At 34.6% G+C, this 17,889-nt stretch overlaps 1 protein-coding gene across 6 annotated transcripts in view; it reads left to right on the top strand.

The window, feature by feature from the left end:
* Map2 (microtubule associated protein 2) overlaps positions 1–17,889 on the top strand; it is a 278,404-nt gene that overhangs the window by 61,045 nt on the left and 199,470 nt on the right. For all 6 annotated transcript variants that reach the window (XM_034635712.2, XM_027941928.2, XM_027941927.2 and 3 more), the window contains exon 2: positions 8,498–8,551. The gene's annotated coding sequence lies outside the window, so the exon portion shown is untranslated. The remainder of the gene's footprint in view (positions 1–8,497; positions 8,552–17,889) is intronic.

Genomic DNA, 17,889 nt, shown 5'->3' with positions numbered 1-17,889 from the left:
CACGCAGGAGGCACTAGGTTCAATCCTCAGCACCACATAAAAATAAAGATATCTTGTCCACCTACTAAAAAACAAATGTTAAAAAAAAGTGATTTTGGCATTCAAAAGTTCTTATTGGGTTTTTACTACTATTTCTAGTTGCTGTTCACCTTGTCATCTTCTTTTTCAATGTTGTGACAGTAAATGGGTGAATTAGGTCCAACTTCCCAGCATGAAACTGGTCTTAAGCTTTAACTTCCACTTTCAGCCTTTGTTGTGGAAGCTACAGCAAACGTGTCAAGTACAGAGCATTCCATCAAGAGTGATACCTGGTGCAGAGCTTCCTACGATGTTGTTTTATGTGAATAATACGTTTAGTGGTGAAATTAGTTGGAGTGCCCATGACTCAGCCTCTTTTTCCGGGGAGTGACTCATTCTGCATTTATAGATCCTTGTCTTTGTGCCATATACTACACTAAGTGCTTGGGATACAAACATGGATTTGTTGGGTTGATGACCCAGAGCAGCCCACAATCTGGGAAGGCAGGATATGGCATTTATTAAGAACAATCTGGGCTTTCAAACAGTCAGTAGTCTATTAATGCTATCCCTACCTGTCAAGGCAAAGTGTAATTAAATGTATAATAGCGTGGGCTGGCTAGACAATCCAATTCTATGATTTGTAATATATGCTTCTGATTCTGCATTGAAATATTCTAGCCTAATCATTTTTTTAAAGAGAGAGAGAGAATTTTAATATTTATTTTTTAGTTTTCGGCAGACACAACACCTTTGTTTGTATGTGGTGCTGAGGATCGAAACCGGGCCGCACGCATGCCAGGCGACCACGTTACTGCTTGAGCCACATCCCCAGCCCTAGCCTAATCATTTAACCACAGATTTAAATTCTTTGTCTCATTTTAATATTAAGATTTCACTCTTTCCATATCACATAAAATTATACCCTCTGTGAATAGGTCAGTTATCTGATAAATCCCTTCCCTTTATTATTCTTCCAGAAAGTCAAACTAACTGTGTCTAATAAAACTCATCATTCTCTCTCTCTCTCTTTTTTTTTAAGATAGAGAGAGAGGAGAGAGAGAGAGAGAGAGGTTTTTTTTAATATTTATTTATTTTTTTTAGTTTTCGTCGGACACAACATCTTTGTTTGTATGTGGTGCTGAGGATCGAACCGGGCCGCACACATGCCAGGCGAGCGCGCTACTGCTTGAGCCACATCCCCAGCCCCCATTCTCTCTTTGTATTCAGCAACCTGATCTTCCTTCAGCCTTCCCAGTTTCCAAGAATGTCACTACCTTTCGGGGAATTCATTTATCTCAAACTCTCAGAATTGGAGAAGTTGTACATACTGTTGAGGACTGAATTGTGCCCTCCCCATTCATATCTTGAGGTTTAACCCCCAATGTGGCTGTATTCAGAAATAGGCTTTTAAGGAAGTGATTGAAGTTTAATGAGTTCACAAGGGTTAGGTCCAAATCCAATAGGATTGGTGGTCCTAAAAGGAGAGGAAGAGAAAGATGTCTAGTGCTCTCCCAACCCCTACCAATTCTTTCCATCCTTGTTCAATACATAAGGACATGGTAGGAAGGTGATTGTGTGTCTACAAGTTAGAACAGAGTCCTAACTGGAACCTCATCATGTTGACAACCTGACCTTGGACTTCCTGCCTCCAGAACTGTGAGAAAATGAATTTCTATTGCTTAAGCCACGGATATTTTGTTATATGACAAACCAAGCTGACCTATGCAACAACTGAGAAATCTCTCCACTATGTTGACTCTCTACTATTTCATTGCCATTCATTTGGATGTCTGTAGAAACCTTTGAAATGGACTATTCTCCTTTAATCCCTCCCCTTCTCTGATCCAATCTACACAGTGTTGCCAGATTAAATTTCCTAATTATTCCATTCTCGAATTTAAAACCTTCAGTGGTTCACTTTAGCCTACGAAATTAAACATTTAACCATATAGCCTCCTCAGTTTGTTGTTCAAGGTCATCGGACCCAACCTAGTGTTTCACCCAATTATTGCTTTACTTGGGTGTTACATTCCAGCCAGGCAGAACTGCAAGTGTTTTTCCAGACATGCCCCTGGGCTCTGCTCTGTTACTTTCTTTCTGCTGTGTTCATTGCCTGAACTGGTCTCCTTCCCACTCCACCTCCACCCATCAAAATCTTTTGTCTCCTTTCACAACTAACTCAGCTGCAACTTCCTCTGTGAATGAACAGGATTTCATTCCCCTCCTTCATTGATTTCCCTTAGTCTTGTTGGTATTTCTTTATGACAATAATTGTATTTCAGTTTGCATCATGGTTGTTGTTTTTTGTTTTGTTTTTGGCTTTTTCACAACTACCCCTACTCAAATAGATTATAAACAAACTCCTTAATGAGAAAGAACATTGGATCCTCAAAACACTAAATCATATTTTTTTGTTGTTTTACACCTACTTTGTATCTTAAAAATACAAGAGTAATAAAATGAAAAACGCTTCCATTTATTTTTTTAAATGAATTGATTTTTAATGTCTGTTAGCTGCAATATTCCCAACAACTGTTTCTGAAAACTAACTCAGTAACTTTTCTGTTACCTAAGCAGTAACAGTTTCTCTAAATAGAAACTCTAACAAGGGAAAAGCATAGGAAGAAGTGTGAAAAGTGGCTTTCAATTGACAATTGACCTTGATAATCCAATAGTTAAAATATATCAGCTGTTTCAAATGTTTCTTCATTTCCAGGTATAAATAAGCATAAATTTGACATATAGTTGATCATGTTATTGATCATCACAATCTGATGATCTACAGTGTATGAACATGAAATCATTTTTCATTGGGCAAAGAGAAAAACTAGGGATTGACTCTCAGGACTGTTTTCTGATGATTTCCCCTATTTGGTGGGCAGAGAGAAAGAGTCCAGGAGAGAGAAATGGTGCTTTTAGTATGCTGATGCATTAAGCTGCCTGGAAGCAGATGCTGAATCTTTTTGAAAAGAATTACATTTGAGTTATGCTTAGGTCATTGTTTAGCAAAACACAACACAAAAAGTCTTGACCTGTGTGTTTGAAATGGCAGATGTTCACAGTGAGGATGGATCCTTAGGGCAACATAAATCTTTACTATTCTCTGACTATTTGCTCAATAACTAGATTGGATTTTAAAAAGTTGCAGGGAGTTATTTAGAAAGCAGCTGCTCCTGGCACTGAAAATGGAAGTGCTCCCCTTAAGATTAAAAAAAAAAAAAAGAAGAACAATAAAAGCCACAGGACAGCTCAAGTTCACTAGGTCAAAAGTGCACAGCTCTTCTCCAACACAACTTCCTTTCCATTAGTCGTTTTGAAATAAAAAATTGTATGTATTTAAGGTATACACCATGATATACATTACATATATATACATATAAACACATAGTAAAATGATTATTATAGTGAATCAAATTAACAGGACCATCTGCCCACATAGTTACCTTATCATTTATTTATTTACTTATTTATTTTGGATGAAAGCACTTGAAATCTACTCTCTTAGCAAACTTCTAGTACACTTTATTGAATTATTTACCATAGCCATCATGCTGTATAATAGACCCCGAGGCTTACTGGTCCCTTATGATTGAGACTTTGTACTCTCTTACCAACATCTGCCTACTCCTCAAACTTCCCCACCATGCTTCTATCTGCTTCTGTGTGTTTAGCTTTTTCTGATTTTTTTTAAAGATTCTACATGTAAATGAGATCATGAAGTATTTCTTTATATTTTTTTTTCCTGTGTCTGGATGGTTTCACCTAGCATAATGCCTTCCAGATTTACCTGTGTTGTCACAAATGTCAGTATCTCCTCTTTTTTTTTTAAGGCTGAATAATATTCCAGTGTGTGTGTGTGTGTATGTGTGTGTGTGTGTTAAACATTCTTTTTCCATTCACATTTTGATAGACAGTTTGATTGTTTCCATATCTTACTTATTGTGAATAGTGCTACAATCAGCATGTGAGTGCAGATAACTCTTTAAGGTAATGACATTCATTCCCTTTGTGTATAATCTTACAAGAGTGATTTCTGCATCATATGTTAGTTCTGTCCTAATTTTATGAGGTATCTTCATATTATTTTCCATAAAATCCAAACCAATTTACATCCACCCAGTGGCTAGTGTTCCCTTCTATCATTTTAATGATGCTCATCCTGACATCTCTAAGGTGACACCTCATTGTGGATTTGATTTGCGTTTCTCTAAGGAGTGATGCTGAACATCCTTTTACATACCTGTTTGGCCTGCTATTAAATCTTCTTGGGAAAAATATCTTTTCAGGTCCTCTGCTCATTTTTTATCAGATTGTTTTTGCTTATTACTATTGAGTTGTACGAGTTCCTTATACATTTTGTATACTAACCATTTATTGGATATGTGGTTTGCAAATATTTTCTCCCATTCTGTGGGTTGCCTTTTCATTTTGTTAATTGTTGCCTTTGAAGGGCAATTTGATGTAGTCCCACTAGTTTATTTTTGGTTTTGTTGTTTGAGCTTTTGGTATTATATCCAAAAAAAAAAAAAAAAAAAAACCAATGCCAAGGCCAATATCAAAAGGCCTGCTTGCTGAGTCTTTTTCCCTGGAAGTTTTATGATTCAGATCTTCAGTTTAGCCATCCATTTTGAGTTGATTTTTGTGTATGGTATAAAATAAATGTTCAATTTTTTTTTTTTCTGGATATCCAGTTTTCCCCAAACCATTTATTGAAGAGATTATTCTTTTAGTGTAAGGGTAGAAATTTTTTTCTTGTTTTAACCAAAAGAGGAATTTTCAACTCTTTCTTTAAATCTGGCAAAGAATTCGCAAAGCACAACATCCAGCACCTTCATTTATTTGACAATATTTATTGATATTCTTTTATGTTCTGAATATTATCAAACCTACTGGTTCAAATACAGAACCAGTAGCTCGAATAATATTAGTATTTTAAATGAAGTTTGTTACTGACTCATGCTGTTTTGAAAGGAAAACAAGGAAGATATTTTGAAGCTAGAGCTAGCAGTGGTGGTGGTATGGAGCAGACAGTGCCAGGGGGAAGGTTGGAATGTCTCCCCAGTCATATGGAATACAAAAAGAAGTCAGTCTTGTGTGTCATAGTTCCCAACTTAAGAAAAATTCCTCAAGTATCATTTTATTTTTCACGATAAAAATTATATTTGAGAGTGCATGTAGAAGAGAGAAAATCTAATCAATTTAATAGTTCTCTCTTTGGCACAGTAGCTATGTCATACGATAATGACATTTATGTCCAGGTTCTCCCTGGCTCCAGGAAATCAGTGAATGAACCTCTTTCTCTCCTAAGAATTTGAGTTATGTGCTGGTATCACCCTAGGATTCATCCTTCAGTGTGTATTAAATGACTACTGAGCAGATTTATGCACTAGATACCATGCAAGACCCTAGGGTATTAGGATCTTTTTTTTTTATTGTGTTAAATTATACATACAATAAAATGTACTGCTTCAATCCTTTTATATGTTCAGTAATCCTGTAGCGTTCACATTGCTGTGCAAGCTGTCACTCTTTTTTTTTTTTTTTTCTTTTTTGGATTTGGATCAACATCTCTGTTCCAATACCTGCTTTTTCTTAAAGGGTGACAACAGATAATCGACATGATTAAACACACATGTGCAATGTGCCCACTTCTTGTTCATCATTATCATGAAAAATAAAATGATACTTGAGGAATTTTTCTGAAGTTGGGAACTATGACACACAAGCCTGACTTCATGTGCACTATTTTAGCCACCTCTTGATACACAATAGTTCATATGCACACCCAGCCACACTTACAGCCAGCCATGCACACACCCAGTCACATATTCAGCCAGCCATGCACATACCCAGCCATACATACACCCAGACACACACACCAAGTCACACACATAGCCAGCCACGCACACACCCAACCACATATACAGCCAGCCATCTGCACACCCAGACACATACACACAGACACAGACACTCTTCCAGCCAGCCACACATACACACAGACACACTTACACCCAGACACTCAGAGTGATAAATCACTGTCCTTCCCACCCTCCTAGTATTTTTTCCTCTTACTTTTAGAAAGATATTTTTTGAACTCTCTTTTCCTTCTCTCTCTTCTATTGCACTTTTTACTTTTAATCTCTCCTGCTTTTTCTTTAAATTTTTGGAGGAAATTTAAAAATAGTCTTTTAAAAAAGACTATTCACGAATAGTGCTTCAAATTTTCTTGGTTTCATGGCATCCTTAGCACCCTGGTGATTATTTTCATGGAACTCTGAGTTAAAATGTGTACCTCACAGATCCAGTAAATTAACATTAATGGGTATTTGTGTCCTAATAACTTAATGGCCCTTTGGAAAAAATATACATAAGAATTGGAAGCAGAACTACCTTTATTTTATTCTTAGAAACCCACAATTACTTACTACAGGGACTATGTGCCTGTTAGATACTGCCAAGTCCTGAAAGCTTATAGTCACCTTATACACTGTCATCCTTATTATTCCACGTTGGTCTTCATGCAGCATTGGCATTTATATTCAAACATCATCAAAATCCAACTTTGCAGGGCTGTGATGTCATTGAAAGAAAAATAGCATGATCTAATATGCAAATTGCAAAGGGCTTCAGGTTAGTATTTTGTGTAGGACCAAATGGATGTTGTTGTTTTATTGGCTTTATTTTGAGTGGGGAATAAAACATACTGAAAATATTTCAGCAGTGCCTGTGAATTTACTGTCATACTGTGGGGCACCATGACACAGTTGGGGAACTGCTGGCTTTATAGCAAAAGAATTACATTTGAGTTAAAGTAAAATAATGCCAAGTGTTTGAAATGGAGGTAGATGTACCAAAAGTATTAATATTCAAAGACCCCATAATGCCTCTAGATGCTGTTTTTAAAAAGTTTGTATGGATGGATTAATCTATCATTTCATTCTTGTAAGAAAAATTTTAGTTTTCTTAAGCACGTGCCTATAGGATGAAAAATTAACTATTTTGTATTCAATTGCATTTTTATCATTGCTTACTGGTGTTTTCTATGTTATTTCATATTATTCGTTTCCTTAGATAATTACTGTTTTAGGTTAATTTAGTTTTTGTACTTGTCCTAAGAGTCTAACAATGCAAGATTTCTGATGTAGAAGAACGTACTAACTTCTAATAATGACAAACATCCTTCTAGAACCTAGCTTGATTTTAGTAGGAGACCTGCTAGAGATGCTTTGTGAAGCAAGTCAAGAATCACTCTGTCGTTCTGAGATTTCGTTGTTATCTGTCCAAAAGGCAGGCTGGCTTTTGGTATAGACACTTTGGTTTGTTTTTGTCTGGGTTTTACCCTCTTGGTTACTTTTCTTGTATGATGTGCTATCCCACATATTGACTCCTCAGCAGATTTTAATGGCAAGGTTGGGATAAGAGACCAAAGGGAAGATTGATAAATTGCCAATGGAATTGTCTTGTTTGACCTTTGCTACCCTTAGACTGATGGATCATCTTGAGCTTAAAATCCACAAACTCCCTGCGGGCATTAAATCACATTAAGGATCTGTCTTAATCTGTTTGGGCTGTTATAACAAACATACCAAAGACAGAGTGGCTGATAAACAACATAAATTTATTTCTCACAGTTCTGGAGGCTGGTTAGCCCAAGGTCATCAATTCAATGACTGATGAGGGCTTGCTTTCTTATAGATGCCTGTTGTTTTGCTATCCTCACGCAGGGGTAGGGTGAAGGGCACCAATCACAAAAGGTACTAATCTCTTCTGAAAGGTTCTGCCTCCAATACTTTAGGAATTAGGATTTCAACATATGAATTGGCGGGAGGGGACAGAATATTCAGTGTATGGGAGGATCCAAATGTATCAGTTTTATATATTTAATTAAACATCTTTTAAGAGAAATGATAACACATTAGGAACAGAATGTATTAGCAATTCTTTCTGCTTGAGAGCTTTAGAATACAAACATAAGCATCAGGTATGGTGAAGCACACCTGCCATTCCAAAAACTCCAGAGGTTGAGGCAGGAGGATCTCAAGTTCAAGGTCAGTCTTGGCAACTAAGCTAGTCTTTGTCTCAAAATGAAACGTTAGAAGGGCTGAATATGTAACTCAGTGGTAGAGCATGACTGGGTTCAGTCCCCGATACTGGGGGTGGTGGTTTTAAGAAAGAGAAGAAAAATAATACAATCATAAGAATTCTTTGAATGTATAGAAACTGCTAAATATAAAAACAGAACCAAATTTTGGCATTTAATATGTTTTTTTAAGTGAAATCTAGAAAATAATTTCAAGTTTAAAGTGTTATTATTATATAAACCCAGTATGTTATAAATGGATGTGTTTCAACCAGTGCATTTTACAAAATGAGGAATAGGTCACTAGCTCCCCTGATTTTACCTTACTCCTTAGGTAGAAAATGCTGAATTGTTCTACTGATCTAATTTAGTTGGTGTTTTCTCTTTTCCTTTCAGATTTTATTGTTCTGATATCATCAACCTATCTTCTGACTGCTGGCTAGAATTAAGGTCAGTGCTATATTTATATTGATCATGAATAAACTGTGAAATACAGTAAAAGCATCTTGGGTCTTTAGATTGCTAGATTGAAAATATTCTTCTAAAGTGTGGTGAAAAGTTGAAATTGAGTAGAAATTGGATACACTTCAGACTTGGCTCTGGAGCAAGCATGGTCCTTCCTGATCAGTGTTTGTTTTCAGTTAGTACAATTTCTTAGGTTATTGAAGATTAGACTTCTTTCACTGTAATAGCAGAGTTTTGATTTTATAAAAAGATCCAATTTAATCATTTATTTTATTAACTGGAATACCAAAAGAATGCTTTTTTTGGAAGGGTGACTAACAATTTAAAACACGGTCCACTCTGAATTTACAGGGGAATACTTTCATTCCACAATTTAGGACCCACAGAGAATGCATTACCTAAGAAAAGTGGAGTTGAAATGCACTTATGAATCACAAATTTCAATTAATTAGCAGACTATTAAGATGTCATGGCTTTTGTTCTGTTTACTCATTAATTGGCTTTTATGGAAGACTCAAAACCAGCTTAACTGAGTTTAGAGTAATAACAGAGCCTTGGCAGGCTCTCCTATCAATAGGCTTGGGATTTCATTTATCTCTTCTATTCTGTTCTCTAGAACATTTATTCTGATTTTAAAATAAAATTAAAAGCTAAACCCTGAAAGAAATGAGGACTTTGTTGCTCAGAAAAAGAGTAAAATGCCAGGCGTTGCTAAACTTTTTGTGTAGGATTTTCATTAATGATTAACATAAAGGGTAACACTGGTTTTTCATTTATGCTTACTAATCAGGAATTTTCCCCTTAAAGTCCGTATTTAACTCTTCAAACTGCAGTGCTAACATAGAGCAGGCACAAAGGAAACATGTACTTTTTCTAGCCACAATTCTGGCAATACATTTTAAGTGCTTGTTTCTGTGCATGCTCCCCCCCTCCCCACAAACACACTAAGATAAAAAAGACTACTATTATTTCTCTTTTATATACAAACTGTGTTTTTCTATCTTTGAATCTGTATGGAATTATGTAAATATAACATGTTGGAATCATGCTGATGGATAATTGGCAGCTTAATTTTAAAAAAGTAAAATTTCTACATGGTATGATTTAAAGTCTGTTGTATTAAGTGTTGATATGGTTTTGAGTTGAATTTATTAAAAATGCTTAGCCCAGTTTACTTTGTTATTCTCTCCTTAGGGTATTCTATGTCAACTTGTGTACATTTAAACTTGCAATTGCTTTTAAGACCTCTTAGACTTTTTCTACCCTTTTTTCCCTATGAGCCCCTATTCCATTCACTTGCCAAACAGAAATTAGAAGTAGATGAGGTTTTTGAAAACCATACATATTTGAATCAGAAATATTTTCAATGCAGAGGGTTAAGTTCGAATTGTCAATTTTCACTTTGATAAGAAGTCAACTCTTCCCTTTTCTTCTTGAATTAGAAGGAAATGCTTCCTTTTCTGATTTTTGTTTTCCCATTGATGTAGTCAACATAGTGATTAGAAATCTCATTCTGCTCTGGCCACTTTTCAAAAAGAAAAAAAGAAAAGAAAAAAGACATAAGATTTTGTAAAATAAAAAGCAGTGTTGCACAAAATCTGCCTTAACCTGTCCAGTTTCTTTTGTGGGAATATGAACATAGAGTGTGACTGGTCAAAATGTGAAAGGTCAGAATAATTTACATATTCTCAAATAAATATGCTAATTATATACATAATATACACAAAGAAATGGAAGCATATTTAAACATTTATTATCAGGTCTTTCCAGCTAAGAAAAAAGATGGTTAGAATATTTGATAATCAGTTATTTAAATCATATTTCGTAAAAACTGCTATATTTAGCAAGCCTTTTAAAAATATATCAACTCATCAAATGGAAAGATTTTCAAAACACATTATATCTTTTGAAAATGCCAATACCTCAACTAGAGCTAGTTTTCTTGGTTTAAGAAAAAAGAGTTTCCCTCATAGAAAAAAAGTTTCTTTGTAATAATATTAGCTGGGCAAAATGACTATTATTGCTAGAAATAGGACATCTAAAAGGCCATTACAGTACTTTATGAATTCTGAGATGTATATTTTTTTTACATTAAAGTAAAATTGGATGATTCTATAGTTTGGTTGGCAGCTTTTACTTTCTTTCTTGGTGGTAAATGATGTGTGTCTTATAATGGGTTGTGTCTTAAAAATCTATAAAATGCATTTTACTGACTCTGGACTAGAAAAAAAATTAAAACTTTTAAAAATATTATAAAAAGGAATCAGAGTCTACTTCTACAAATTGATACTACATATTGCAATGTTGGTAGCGAACATAAACAAATTAGTAGAAATGTTATTTATAATAGGAAGACGCTAGAAAGAGTTTTGATTGTTTAATAATAGGTAAATGGTGAAGTAAATCATGGAATATCCATAGGGTAATGTAAATATAACATATTGGAATCATGCTGATGCAACCATTAAAAATCACCTTTCCATGAACTAGAAGTTACAGGATGCAAAGTCTCATTTCAAAAAACAAAGCATGACAGAAACTAGAAACTAAGAAGGTAAACTTGCCACTAACTTTTTTTTTGGGGGGGGGGCGGTGGTACTGGGGATTGAAGCCAGGGGCACTCATCCACTAAGCCACATCCCCAACCCTATTTTGTATTTTATTTAGAGACAGGGTCTCACTGAGTTGCTTAGCACCTTGCTTTTACTGAGGCTGACTTTGAACTAGTAGTCCTCCTGCCTCAGCCCCCAAGCCTCTGTGATTACAGGCATGCATCACCACCTCTGGCATTTGCCATTGATTCTTTTTTTTTTTTTTTAATTATAAATGGACACAATATCTTTATTTTGTTTGTTTATTTTTATGTAGTGTTGAGGATCAAACTCAGTACCTCACATGTGTGAGGCAAGAGCTCTTCCCCAGCCCGCCACTGACTCTTAATAACATTTTAAATGATAGTTTTTGCTTTTTAAAAAATGTTCACTTTTTTTCTGATTTATTTACTTTTCTTTATCATTAGCACTGTCACCAGAACTTTGGTGTAAAACCTTCCAGTTTTTGTCATGCTTTGTTGTTTGAAATCAGACTTTGCATCCTGTAACTTCCAGTTCATTGAAAGGTGATTTTTAGTGGTTGAGGACTGTTTTATCCTATGGATATTGCATGATTTACTTCACCATTTACCTATTATTAAACAATCAAGACTCTTTCTAGCATCTTCCTATTATAAATAGCACTTCTACTAATTTGTTTATGTTCACTACCAGCATTGCATGTAGTATCAATTTGCAGAAGTATAATTATATAATCTGAGGAAACTAATATATTTGAAGTGACAAACAGATACATTGTGTGTGTTCCCTGGAGTCCTTACCAGTGCCTGGTAATATATGAAGTGAGAGTTTCACAATTCCAGTGCCATGTTAGAATTAGAACTTTAAATTTTCCTCTCAATTTGGTAGGCAAATAATGATTTCTCATTTTTTATGATTTAATATAAAATAGGAAACAGATACTTATGAAGGAATAGCCATGGGTCATTAAAAATATCAGTCTAAACAACATATTTTCCTTTTTAGATAGAATTACTAGGTGATGTTAATTCCGCTGACTCTCTCACTCTCAGCCTGGGAAGACTGTTAAATCTTACGCTATTGAAGCAAGAATCAAAAACAGAATGATTTTCACTGTTAGAAAAATAGAAGTTGGTGTTAATTACATTAAATCTGGTTTTCTTGAGAAAGAGGTTGAGAGCCTGAGGAACGGAATAAGGGTAGCAGCTTTAACAGAGTCCTCAAATTTACTTATAGCTGAAATGTTGCTCAGCAAGTGATTTAAGGTACAACAGCTTTTTTGCAAGTGTTTGGATGTTGTGATAAGCACTCATATATTGCACAAATCTGAAGGAAATGATGGGCCATAAGTCTTACCTGGTGCTTAGATTTTATGAATTTTGACTGCAATGTTTTAAAAATATTTAGAATATTTTTCTAAATTGATGCCTAGTGTCTTTTAACTTTGCAAAACGAAAAGTTAAAAAGAAAATATTATTGCTGCCTTATCTGTGATTCTTCTTCATCCTATAAATGATCATTTTTCCTTTATCCTTTCCTTATGTAATTAGGAGGTAGCATATATATTCTATCAAGACACAACCTCCAGCCCCACACTACCTCACCCTGAAAGAGCCATACTAACTTGGGGTAGACACCGAGTGCTGAGGACTGTATTTCTTTCCACGGGATTTTTGACGCTAAGAAGACTTCTCTGTCTTTTCAATTTCTTTTTACTATATTACAGTGCTCCTGGTGGTCTTGACTGAAGCACATATGTTTGAAATTAGATGAATTTATGGTTTCTTGGTGCTTTGAATCCTTGAAAAGATGATTTCCTATGATCAAATCAATAATAACTACCTAAAATTGTTAATCAAAGGCCTGAGTTGGATTCCATGTTCCAAAATATTCTGGATCTCATGCTTCTTTTCTGCCTGGATCTGGCCTCTGGTAGTTCCAGTTTGTGTTCCTATCATGACCTCTGACAGGGCTTCTCAACTGAGCTGCTGGCAATGCCCTCTGATTTTATTATGTATAAAACAAGAACATTAACTTATACTTAATTTGAAGATTAAGTGAGAAAATGTGTTACTGTGGATCTTAAAAATGGAAGCTTTCAATCCTTTCTCCACTTTTAAAAAAATTTTATTTTGCAGCCCTGGGGATTGAACTCAGGGCCTCACATGTATCAGGCAAGTTCTCTGCCACTGTGCTACATCCCTAGCCCCTCAATCTACTTTCAAAATCTCCATTGAAGGCTTTTTCTTTTCCTTAATTTTATATGAGTAATAAATTCTGGGGTTTGTCTTAAGAAAGGAAATAACATTAATGAGGTTATCGAAATATTGTTATCAAACTTGCAAAGACATACCTGAAAATAACAGATTTTAAACTAATTAGAAAGTAATTTCTCTGTGTTCTATTGGATATTATATTTCATAGTATGAACATTATTAGCAAACTTAGCAACATATTGCCCAAGTAAGCAGAATTCTAATTTTTTTAAAAAAAGAGAAGTGTAGAAATTTCTAATGCTCTAATGAAACTGGGAGTGGGAAGAGAGGATGCTCTTAATGTCTTGCTAGTACCCTTCAGTACTTTGAGCTGTTCAGAGTCAGGACAAAGTTTTTAACAGCTTCTTAGTGAATGGTCTAACACTAGCTCAGGGAGAAGCCGCATTTCTCTTCCAACTTGCTTTACCCACCTCTTACTGCATTTGTTCATACTTCTTTATGGTATGATTATTTCTGGCTAGATGCCCTATTTCCTCTACAGCTCCCAGGATCTCTATGGAGCGTTGAGGTCTTTACTTTTATGCCTCCTGCCTTCATAGGGCCTTGTAGAAGTGGACACCTAGAAAATGCCTATGTATTGAATTATAATGACCTTAAACAATTTTATTACATATCTTTAGACTGAATATAAAGCAACATGTATGCACTTATGTGTATGTTATAGTAATTGTTAATCACCATTATTTTCTTCCTTGGTGATGGAAAAAGTTAACTTAAAAAAGGACTCAAACAATAATCACAAAAAGGGCATTCGAAGCAGCAATCATGGTTATGTTTAATTTAGGGATTTTAGAAAAACAGGGGTAAGAGAAAGGTAATTGTTTTGTTCTGTTTTATCCTTATTTAGCATAATATAATAGTATTTTTATGGAAGATACATATCCATAATTATAATTATTGTATTGATGTATGCCACAGGTGACTTTGAGATACTAGAAAGATTTATAGAATGTCCAATTATTTGTTTGCCACTCTAAGAAGAAATGCAAAGCTACCAGAATCACATTTCGAACCACAAATACTAGTTAGTCCTCATTGCTTTCCTTGTGCCATTTTAATGAAATCTGAACCATCATAAATATATATTTTCTCTTTTTTGTAAAAAGTAATCCTTTCCTGTTAAAAACATTGCAATTAAGGAATTAGCTCATAGAGGACTTGGAGTGGAGATGTGGAGGGAGTTGAGGTGGATATGGCAGGCAAACTTGTCACTCTTGGGACCTGATGGAGAACCTCAAGGATAGATGTTTCTAGGATTACTCCTTTATTTTGGCAGTTTTGACATACCAAGGAAGGAGGATTGTTGATGGCACCCAGACAGATATGAAAACAATACTGGTGGGAAGCATCTTAAAGGACAAGTGTTGGATATGTGTTTTGTTGTTGTTGTTGTTGTTTCCATGTAAGATTCTTTTTTCCTTAACCAAATGTAGTATCAAATGGCTACAAAAGACAACCTTTGGATATGTTTTCATACAAATTTAATTTGATGACTGCCTATCTTTATTCTTTCCCTGAAATCTTCTGAAAGAATGCCATTCCAAAGAATAGCACAGATAATCTTTTTTGCATACTGTTTATGTCACTAAAGAATACTATGATGTAAATTTGAGCTTTCTATCTTGTTAGGATGGTTTGGATAATTTAAAAACAAAAGGAGTATATTTCCTTCTTCTTTAAAAAGAAGTCCATTCATTTAGAAATACTTTATTTTATGTTCCACTTTTCACAAAATAGGAATTTATAATATTAAAAGGGGATGTACTTACTTTTCCCTCTGCATCTATAAATCAATATAAGGCTCCATAAGCTTTATTAGTTATTCATTTGAGAATAGAGATTCAATAATTCTGTAGAGACATGCTGCTTTTGAGTGATTTCGCCAATAAACAATACAAGGGTTTCATTATCTGGGTCATTTCTGTAGTAGAGGGTGAAATTTTGTGTCTTTTCTGAACTAAATTAGTTTTATTTAATAACATAAAATGTTAGTTGAAGAATTATTTATCATAACAAACCAGTGTGGATTGGGTTTCATTCTCTATTATTCAGTATCTTATACATGTTCCTTTAGAATCTTTGCTTTGTTTACTTTTCTTTCCACCATTTCAAATCTAATTAATGAAGAGCTGAATTAGAGAAAAAAATAACTGAATACATTTTACACATGCCCCCATGTATGTATGTTTCTCTTTGTTTCTCTTCTGTCATACTGAAAGTTGTATGCCTATCAGATGAAGTTCATAATTCAAAGGGAAAGCAAGTGATCTCTCAGTACCTGAATGTTTAAAATACAAATAGATGGTTGGAACTTTAAGTACTATTATTTTTATTTCATGCATAGAGAAACTTAGTTACTACTCTCCAAGCACAATTTTTGTGATAGATTTCCTTCTGTGAATTGTAACTATTCTTAAAAATATAGTGAAATCTTTTATGGGATAAAAATAAGTAGAAAAAAATTCATTTAACCAACTGTGAATTACTTGTTTGTAATATGTAGATATGTGTCATTCAAGATGCTTAAAGGAGAAGTTATTGTTTTTCAGAATGATAAGAGTGGGATCTTGATTTCTTTTGCCTGAAGGTATTTCTCCCATAGAATGGAAATCCTTTCTCAGACTTTCCTTCAAATCATTGCCAGGTTTATCAGCCTGCCAAAAGTAATTCTCTGTTACAAAAGAAGGTATCAGAAGTAGTCATAAACATCTTAAAAACATCTGTGGTGGTATTTTTTGAGGGATCTTAAGCCAGATATAAGGAATATCAACCCTGGAGAGAAGAATAAACAAAAATGGAGATTTTTTTTTTTTTTTTTTAAAGAAACTGTGTTCAAGGAGAAACTGAGGGTCTGATTTCTGAGATCTTTAGTAAAGGAAAAATTACATGAATCCATTCCTCTAACTGTGATTTTTTAAATTTTCAATTTTTTTTCACATTTGGAAATTTTAGATAAGTTTGGAAATATGGAAAATTGAATCTGAGCAGGAGTCTAACCTGATAGGCAACTTTAAAAATGCAAATCCCTTCCAATTTTATTTTGACTTTCCATTGTCTCTAAAGGACTCTGAGACCTAATTTAAACCATCTGGCTATAAAATCAAAGGGGGGGGGGAAACCTTTGTACTTAACGTACCCTTAGGGTTTTCTATCTGTTTTATCTATTTGGAAATTAAAGTGTAAATATTTTACTATTAGTAGTTTGCCTGAGGCATGTAGAAACACCAAGGTAGGCTAAGTGTAGTTAATGACTGGGGAAAAACTGTATTTATATATTCAGGCTAGCCTATTCCTAGTCTACAGGCATTTCAATGGAGTGTAATTACCTTTTCTTCTTCTTCATATAAGTATTGTACAACATAAAAAATACATGTGGTTCCATGTTAATAACTACTAAAACTACCTGAAAACCTTTATGTTACTTGAATAATATTTCATGCACTAAGACTGTGGAATCCTCAGAGGAGTTCCCTAGTTTATTACCCACCATTAAACATCTCCCTGCCTCTTCCATCATACCTGGAACAGTCTAAGGATGAAGTAAATACTTGTTAATTTTCTGATTTATTTATATCTGGCAGTTTGTAAACTTTCTTATTGGCTATCAAATGTTGTTTTAACTTTGTATTTATAAAATAAGAAAAGTAACTTGTGTTTATAAAATAACACTTCTTATTTTGTAGAAGGGGATGCAAAAGATAATTACTCCATTTACCAATAAAGTGTAGAAAACTTTTAGAAGTATAATTAATTTTGTTACCACCTTTATGGAAAAATGCCAGTAGAAAACATAAAGAGTGTCTGAAATGTGATTTGATTTGGTTTTGCATTCAGAAAGCTTTCTCAGGTGAATGGCTTCTCTTTGGATTGAAGATAATTATCTTCTCCATTAATATGTCATGGTTTGCTCTGAGATATTTTTACAAGCTCATTATCTGTTTCAGAAAGCCCACATAATTTTTGTTTTCGATACTTATCTCTTTATTTCATTGTCTTGACATGGTCATAAATGATATTCCACTCAGATATACAAGCAGTGTGCCATTTAGTTGGGCGAAGAAGTCATTAGCTAACATGCCCTACATGGCATACAACATGTCACAGGGCTGAAGGATGGCAGAAGAGAGACAGGGAGAAGTATGTCCAAGGAAGAAAGATGAGTCTCTGGTAGCTAAACAGAAGTTTTGTTGTTGTTGTTGTCGTTTTAACATTTTTTTAGTTGCAATGAACATAATACCTTTATTTTACTTATTTATATGTGGTGCTGAGGTTCGAACTCAGTGTCTCACGAGTGCTAGGCAAGTGCTCTACCACTGAGCTGTGACCCCCAGAAGTTTTTAAAAATGAAAAAGCGGGAAAAAAAAAGATGGTACAGATGATAGCCCATTTTTGCCTAGTCTGGACTTTGGTAAACAAATCGTGTTCATAGGACTGAAATTCATGAGCATGTGTTTTTACAGGGGAAAAAGAATTT

The sequence above is a fragment of the Marmota flaviventris genome, chromosome 11 (genome assembly GCF_047511675.1).
Source record: "Marmota flaviventris isolate mMarFla1 chromosome 11, mMarFla1.hap1, whole genome shotgun sequence".
NCBI lineage: Eukaryota > Metazoa > Chordata > Mammalia > Rodentia > Sciuridae > Marmota > Marmota flaviventris.
This window is presented reverse-complemented; position numbering and strand designations above follow the sequence as displayed.